This window comes from Thunnus albacares, chromosome 15, assembly GCF_914725855.1.
Source record: "Thunnus albacares chromosome 15, fThuAlb1.1, whole genome shotgun sequence".
NCBI classification, from domain to species: Eukaryota; Metazoa; Chordata; class Actinopteri; order Scombriformes; family Scombridae; genus Thunnus; species Thunnus albacares.
Genome location: NC_058120.1, coordinates 24,649,921 through 24,658,413, shown reverse-complemented (window position 1 = coordinate 24,658,413; position 8,493 = coordinate 24,649,921).

Here is an 8,493-nt window from a genome sequence, read left to right as displayed (position 1 = left end):
TGGCAAAGCTAGGCTAGCAATTTCCCCCTCTTCCAGTGTTTATCCCAAGCTAGGCTAAACACATCTCTGACATATCCTTGGACTGGGTGCACAGAGCTCAAATTTATATTGATTTGACTGAGTAAGACATCAAACAAGCGTATTTCTCAAAATGCCGAAGTAGTCCATTTAGGAGCTTGGTGAAGATCTTTGATGACCCCCGATGAACCCCAGTTTTGTAAAGTGTGATGTTGCCAGACGCAGCCTTCTCCACTGGCCTCTAAGACCAAGTTAAACATGGAGACAGTGTGAGGTTATTTATTGCCTCCATAAAAGCTGGTGAGTGCGAAAGGGAAGAAGGGTGGAAGATGGAAGATAGGGCGAGAGATGGAGCAGCTGCAGGCTCGGCTTTCAGAGAGGCTGTAGTTTGTTATCAGAAGAGGATCGAGCGTCACACAAATCAAAGCAGGAAAGCTACATCAGGAGGAATAAATTCACTGACGCACACATGCGGCACAAGACACACAGTCGCATGTAAGTGAAGAGTAAGAGGTGGGCACCTTAAAATCTCTACTTGCGGATAAGCACACATAATCGCACACACAGACAGACACCTACAGACCAACATGATGCAGACACACACTCAGTATATGATTTATACTCTACAAACAATTTCACACTTCCTCATTATGCCTCAGCCATAAGCACATGCACACGAATGCACACCCATACACAGTAAACAAACAAACACAGATAACCACCCCCCCTTTTCATACAAACAATTTACCACTTACCCACTCTGCCAATTTTGTGGCAAAAAAAAAAAAAAAACCCCAACAAAAAAACACTAGTCCCTGTTCAGTAGCTGATAGTGACTGCATCAAGGCTTCCAACAGCCTGAAGATGAGCAAGTTCAGCTGAGGTTATTGGATTAGTCCCTCTTCTCTTTGTAGTGTTGTGTCCTTAACTTATAGGGTACAGTGGATCAGCCTCTCTGTAAAAGGATGACAGGGCAGCAGGTTAGTTTCGAAGCAGAGTTCAGCTTGTTATAGCCTGAATTCTCCAGGTTCATCAATAGCACTAGAGAGGAAGACAAAGGTTTCGTCACTCCGGCATGAGCTGGATGGTGGCAGGTATTACATGTTCAGTTCTGAAGGAGGCTCCAGTCATTCAGACTGACATTCGCACTTTGAAAAGAATGAGGAGACTGTGTGCTTTTGACATTGAGACCACTGTGTTAGTGCAGAAGGCTCCTGGCAAAAAATGTGGTGTTGAACAGCAAAAAAGTTTATTCCCCATCCTGTTTACCCATATGTTCCAACTGACTACAATAGGTTTATGCTCAACATACTATAATAACCATGAGCTTCGGCTGCCGTTGCTATGGAGAAGAAGCCAGAGAGAGACACTAATCAGAGTGGTAGCAAATTCAAAATACTTTATTATTGAATTGAAACAACTGCATAACGGCTCCAACTGTGAGTCACGCAACATTGTCTGTAGGAAAAATGAATGTGACTTATTTCTGGAACTAGGTGACCTAAAATAGCTCCTGCCACTTCACACTCTTATATGATAAAAAAAACTCCATAAAATCCATAATATGAAGAATAATAATTGACCTTTTTAGTTGAATTACCCCATTAGAATTAGCTTTTACAGTGGTCTCTTTTATAATAGTGGTCTAATAGGGAAAAGGGATTTTGTTTTTGCAGTACCACGGCTTGCCACATGGGCTAATTGGCAACAAGGATGATCGACTGCACCGTATCCAGTCCCCTTAATACATCTATGGTGCAACTGCAAGCTTACTGAAATGAAATAGATGCTAAGTTTCCAGATTTGTAAAATCTCTGTCTCGTAATATTATAGACTGCTGTGTAGTGTCATCAAACTCATGGATCTATTACTCAAACTGAAATTGCGGGATTGTATTTCAACTTCTCACCTGTACACATAGCAACACATTTAAACCAACACAGCAACTTAATTTATTCTTTTTTGCACAGCTTTTATTTTATGTGTGAATGCAGCTGAAGTGCTTGTGAGCAAAGCCCTACATTGTTCCAAAAGGATTTAAGTTCAAATTAATTCATTATTTAATTAAATTAACATACAGTGATAGGTGGGTGAGCACGTTGGATGCACTTAAAGCAAACAGCAAGGCACCTTTGTCTAATTGATTCCAGTGATGTATTTCACACGCTGCTTATATAATGTGGGTATAAGAAATGTTCATCTCCAAGCAGGAAAAAATTATGGCACATATCACGGCATATGTTCTCTGTTTCCAACTGGTGGTTTAGGATGAACTGGTATTGCTGCTGAGGGCTTCAGTTATCATCAACTGTTTTAGTCAAAACCAAAATTAAATAGGCTTCATACTTTGTATATGTTGCTAGCTAACTTTAGCTATCAATTTAGCTCACTGCATATTCACTCTTTATGGGGGTTTTTTTTGTAGAAAAAGTGGTGTCTAGAGGGCCCTTTGCAGTGACATGAACACTGGTTCAGCACAGTTACTACTATTGTTGTCATTGTTGTGTAATCAACATTTTTGTTGAACAAAAAAGAGGCTGCTTGGGCTGCATTTTGTACTACCTTTTATGCGCACACGTGCTCCTAAATACATTTTACAGTTCGCACACATCTATTTTTAGTCGCAAATTCAAGTGAAATGCTTGTACTGTCGCACCCTGGGAAAGAGTGTTAATGAGACATGTTACACTCACACCGAATCAGATACACGTTAAAGTTTTATTTAGAGCCAGATATCCTCAAGTCTCTCTCAAAGAATGTGTAATAAATTCACCCTGAACCAGAGCCAGATAGTATCTTTAGGTTGGAGACAAACAGTTAATTTCTGTGATTATTACTTATTGAAGATATAGCAGCTTTAGCCAGAAGGTGGACTGATTAGACCAGACCCCTGCCTAGCACAATCCACAAACTGAGTTTTATCACATAATGCAGAGCTAGAGTTCCAACGGCCAAAACTAAATAGATGTTGTCAGGTATGTCCCGTTCATAATGATAAAATGAAGTTGCTCAGCGCCCAGACTCCACACCGACACCCCTGCGGTCTGACTTTTAACTTGACAATTTGTCACATTTCATCAGTTTTCAGTGTAGAGCAACAGTTCAAAATCAGGCAAGAAGGGAACTGAGTGAAACACGGTTGTGATTGGTGTGCTAATGATGTGCCTTTTGTTTACCACATGACAGCCTCACACTGAAGTGTGCACACGCATACTACTTGGACACACACACAGCCTTTGATATTCACACAGAGATCCTTCTGTCAAACATCAACTTGTTTCATTTTTAATGCAGTAAGCGCCTGGCTGTAGTTTTAAAGCTGTGACATTTGTGTCACTGATTTCTGACAGCCACCCTGTCAGCCGATAAACAACATCATGTTACAAGCACAACATTCAAACCTTCAAGCAGTCTTTCCCCTATATTCATGCACCGCTGCAGAATTGTGAGTGCTGCCACTAAAATTTCACATCATCATTAATATCAGTTGGCTACTAATGATTTTAACTTGCACACTGTGCAAGCACGATAACACCCTACATTATCATGGAATTGTTTTGAGTCGACTAGTGCATCAAATCACAGAATCCTTCCTCTCCTCATTCTTCAAAGGACATCTGAGTGAAAGTTAGTTATAAAAGAAGCTTCTTTAAGGAATAGGGCAGTGTGTAATGTATGTGGTTGAGCGAATGTGAGAGACTGAGCGGCAGAAAAGTGACGGTGAATGCGAGTGGAGCAGAGGAAAAGGTTAGCAGTAAGCAGCCTCTCAAGACCAAGAAAAGTCCCCTCTGTTGCCTCCTTAACTGCTGGAAAAGTGAAGGGAGTTAGCCCAGAAGCTAGCGACAATGGATTAGCCTAACCTGACCAGGCTCACATAAGATGGACTGACCTTTAAAGTGGACCAGCTATTGTCATTTCCCCCCAATGGAGTACAAATGTAGTAGTTTGTAAAATGTTTCTGCATTGTCTTGAAACTGGAATCCACCAAAGGCCAGTAATTCATGGTAATGTTCAAGATCATTTTTGTCAATAAAACCCAAAATGATCAGAAGGATTCAGAGTTTTCTCAAATCTGTGAGTGACTGCCGTTTGTGCTGGTCAGAACATCTGACCAATCACAGTTTAAGAGGCAGGATTAAGAACAGGGGACGTCAGCCTCCTAACAGGGATGTACCAACCTAACTTGATACCTCTACTCATGGTATCTGTCAATACAGACAACCAATCTGATAACCAACGTCCTCTTTTGCCCCGATTTAAAATCTATATACCCCAATGTGTGAAACTCTGACCACTGCATCCCCACTTTGTAGACAGATACAGTAGCTACCTAAATTACCGATTTAAAGCAGATATTTTTCTTTTATCGATGTAAAAGAAGCAGTTACATTAACCTCAGTTTCAGCTTAACATTACATTGGCAAGATAGATATGTAACTTGCTATGTAGGTTAGGGAAAAACAAAATAAAATAACCACTCCTCCCAGCAGGAAATCGGCTAATATGAAGACAATGTCAGCGTGAGTGAATGAAGTGAAATGAAATGGAAATTCAGTCTATCAGGCTACACTAGGCAGGAATGAGAACACATTTATGAACATTTATAAATGTAAATGCATAAAATCTGTATGACAAGTACAAAGCAGCACTTAAAAGAGCTTTATTTCTGCCTTAAAGTGCAATGTTGTATTACATGAGAGATGGTTATCGGCTGATTTATCATTTTCTTTTTTTTAATATGAGTCATGGACTCCCAGGCAGCTGTCACACTCTGAACATCGTCTCACCCCGGGCCGTACCTCATTAGCATGGCAGACACCTCCTTTTAGATACAGGGAGCAAGCCAGCCTAAACCACTTCACAGAGAGCCAATCTCTCGCTCCTGTTTCGCCACAGTGGCCCGTCACCTGCTGCCAAGAAGCCTTTCATGGGGATTTTTCCTGCTCCACTGATGCAAGGAAGGAGAACCTCCCATGGGGTGCGGCTACCCAATTTTCATGGTGGAGGACATCTCCTTTACAGAAGAGCCTTGCTGCAGAAAAGTGCTCATCTTCACAAAAAGACACTTGGAATGGACAAGATTTCACAATGCTACATGTCCCTCTGGGGGGAAATGGACCTATTAGTTTGTTTAAAACACTTTTTTGAAATCATTTTAAGAGTTGTTGCACATCATAGATATTGCAGTCCTTTGTGGGTCATTTGGAAGAAGTACTCAAATCCTTTACTTAAAGGAAAACTTACTATGTGCAGAAGGTCCAGTATTTGTATTTGTATCTGTATTTCTTGAGGCAGCAAAATTATTTGTATTTGTATTCGAATAAAAGTAGAGAGAGGCTTAAAAATCCTGTTTTTGTTTGTATTACGCTTTTAATTCTAGAAAATTAAAGCGTTACAGTAAGTGTTCATGAATAAACTACCTTACGAAGGAGGTTCCCACACCGGGTCTCGAACTGGAGTCTCCCAGATCATAGACGACTGCACTGAGTACTGAGCTAAAACTATACTGATTACCTCATTACAGACAGACCTCTACTTATTTATACACCCATAACACAGAGACAGCACATTTTGTAACGTGTAGGGAAGAACTTCAAAGGCGATAATTGCTTTGCACTTTTCATCTACTGCCTATCTTTTTACACCCTAACTTTGCGGAAAGGAGAAGGGGAACAACAGGTTTTGAAGAGTCCCTTGTAAGCACTTTGCATGTCAGTAGCTCAGCTTTATTTCTGGGGAACACCCCCAACTCCGGGAGTGATGTCCAAATTAGGAAATGTGCATCATGTAGCAGGTGGATGTGACTCCCCTCGTTGAGACCAGCTGATAGACGTAACAGCAGAGCAGAGGAGAGAGACTGAGATAGTGATGTAACCGACCTGCACGCTGGTATTTGACGTTTTTTTAATTCTTCCTGAAAACAAATAATTTTTAAAATATTTGTATGAAACAAATATTTGTAAAAAAATAAAAATAAAAAAAAACACTATTTGTGCTTTGCCGAATAACATATTTTTATTCGGGCAAACCCCTAAAACTTACTATGAGTCATGTGGTCCTACATGAACACTATCAATAATTTTCAGCCAAACGGTTATTTAAACAGAGAGTTCGGTCTCTTGCTAGTTTGAAGTGGACGGATATAAGTTGGAAAAGGGTGACGTCACATACCTCTGAACACCAATCAGTAAAACTTAAACTACAAACTAAGTAACTGTACCTGCTAGCCAAACATAGCCAAGTGAAAATTATAATATTTCCTTGTAATGTTGTGGAAGGCAAACAAAAAGTCTCTCACTCCTCCCAACAAGAAATTGGTTAATACGAAGACAATATCAGCGTGAGTGAATGAAGTGGAATGAAATGGAAATTCAGTCTATCGGGCTACACTTGACAGGAAGGAAGATACATTTATGAACATTTATAAATGTAAATGCACTAAATATGTATGACAAGTACAAAGCAGCACTTAAAAGCTTTATTTCTGCCTTAAAGTGCAATGTTATACATGAGAGATGGTTATCGGCTGATTTATCTTTTTTTTTTTTTTTTTTTTTTTATGAGTCATGGACTCCCAGGCAGCTGTCACACTCTGAACATCGTCTCACCCCGGGCCGTATCTCATTAGCATAGCAGACACCTCCTTTTAGATACAAGGAGCAAGCCAGCCTAAACCTCTTCACAGAGAGCCAATCTCTTGCTCCTGTTTGGCCACAGTGGCCCTTCACCTGCTGCCAAGAACCCTTTCATGGGGATTCTTCCTGCTCCACTGATGCACAGAGGGAGAACCTCCCATGGGGTGCGGCTACCCAATTTTCATGGTGGAGGACATCTTTACAGAAGAGCCTTGCTACATAAACGTGCTCATCTTTACACTTGAAATGGACAAGTTTTCACAATGCTACATGTCCCTCTGGGTGGAAGTTTGTTTAAAACACTTTTTTGAAAATCATCATCGTAGCTCTTGCACATCATAGATATTGCAGTCCTTTGTGGGTCGTTTGGAAGAAGTACTCAAATCCTTCACTTAAAGGCCCTGAAAACTTACTATGAGTCATGTGGGCCAACATGAACACTCAATAATTTTAAGCCAAATGGTTATTTCAACAGAGATTTTCTGTCTCTGGGTCTGAGTTAGAAAAGGGTGATGTCACATACTTCTGAACATTAATCAGTAAAACTTTATCTACAAACTGAGTAACCGTACCTGTTAGCCAAATAAAAAGTACAATATTTCCCTGTAATGTTGTGGAAGGCAAGCAAAAAGTCTCCCAAATTGGAAAATACTAAAGCAAAATGTAAGTACCTCAAAACTGATCTTACAGTACTTGAGTAAATACTTAATTATTCCCAACGACAGTAACCTAAAATGTGAATGCAGCTGACAACAGTAAAGAATAAATGTGTACATATAGAGTATGTTGTGAGCACAGGTCTTAAGAATAAAAATACAGTTTAAACAAATAGTTCAGCATTCTTGCTAAGAGATATGATACTTTTATGTCTGTGCACTTGTTATGAAGCAGGTCATTCACTTAGCTTAGCATAAAGACTAGAAGCAGACGAAGCAGCTTTCCTGTCTGTCCAAAAGGTTAAAAAAAAAAAAAAATCCACCTGCCAGTAGCTCTAAATTGTACTAATTAACACATTAAATCTTGTTTAATCTGTACACTAACCAGAATGAAAAGATGACAAGTTGTGATTTTAAGGAGGAGATTTGTTGCAAGATTTTTTTTTTTAAAGATTGGTTAATTAATGAATCTTAATTACATGTATAATAGAATTTGTTAGGTAAAGGTGACATTGGCCTGAAAATGGATGAGATTCTTTTCTTTAATTGAAAGTTCTCTTAATTCAGATTAAGCTCCCTGAGCCACACATCTGGGCTTCAGGGACATTTATTCCCGAGAAGGTTGTGACCTCCTCCTCCGAGGCTGTGAACAGTGTTCATATGAGCATTTATGATAATGTCAAAAAGCGGACAATACCCCATATATTTCACTGAGACATAGATGATACAGAGGACTGAATTTAGGATAAATTATTGGAGAATCATTTTGTTCACCAACTATAGTGTCCGATATACATATTTAGCTGTGTCTTATTAACAGTGTTACACATTTACAAAGTAAAGGCTGAGATGTGGGTAACACAGTGCATGACACACACATGATAGAGGGATTAAGGGACTTGGAAAAAAAGCAGACATTTCTTACAGCAGGGAATATATATATGCCCACCTGGATTTAGAGAGACAGGTGTGGAGAGACACATGTTAGGAGGCAGAGCACTGAAGCGTAATAGCATCAGTGCAAGAACTTTAAGCTCCGTGTGTGTGTGTATGTGTGTGTGTGTGTGTGTGTACGGTGTGAATATATGAGCAGGAGGATCTGTGTGGGTTCTGTGTTGGTGCGTGTTCATGTCTGACTCATTCCAAAGCCGAACATGATCAAAGCCAGGACAGACTGAGGAGGA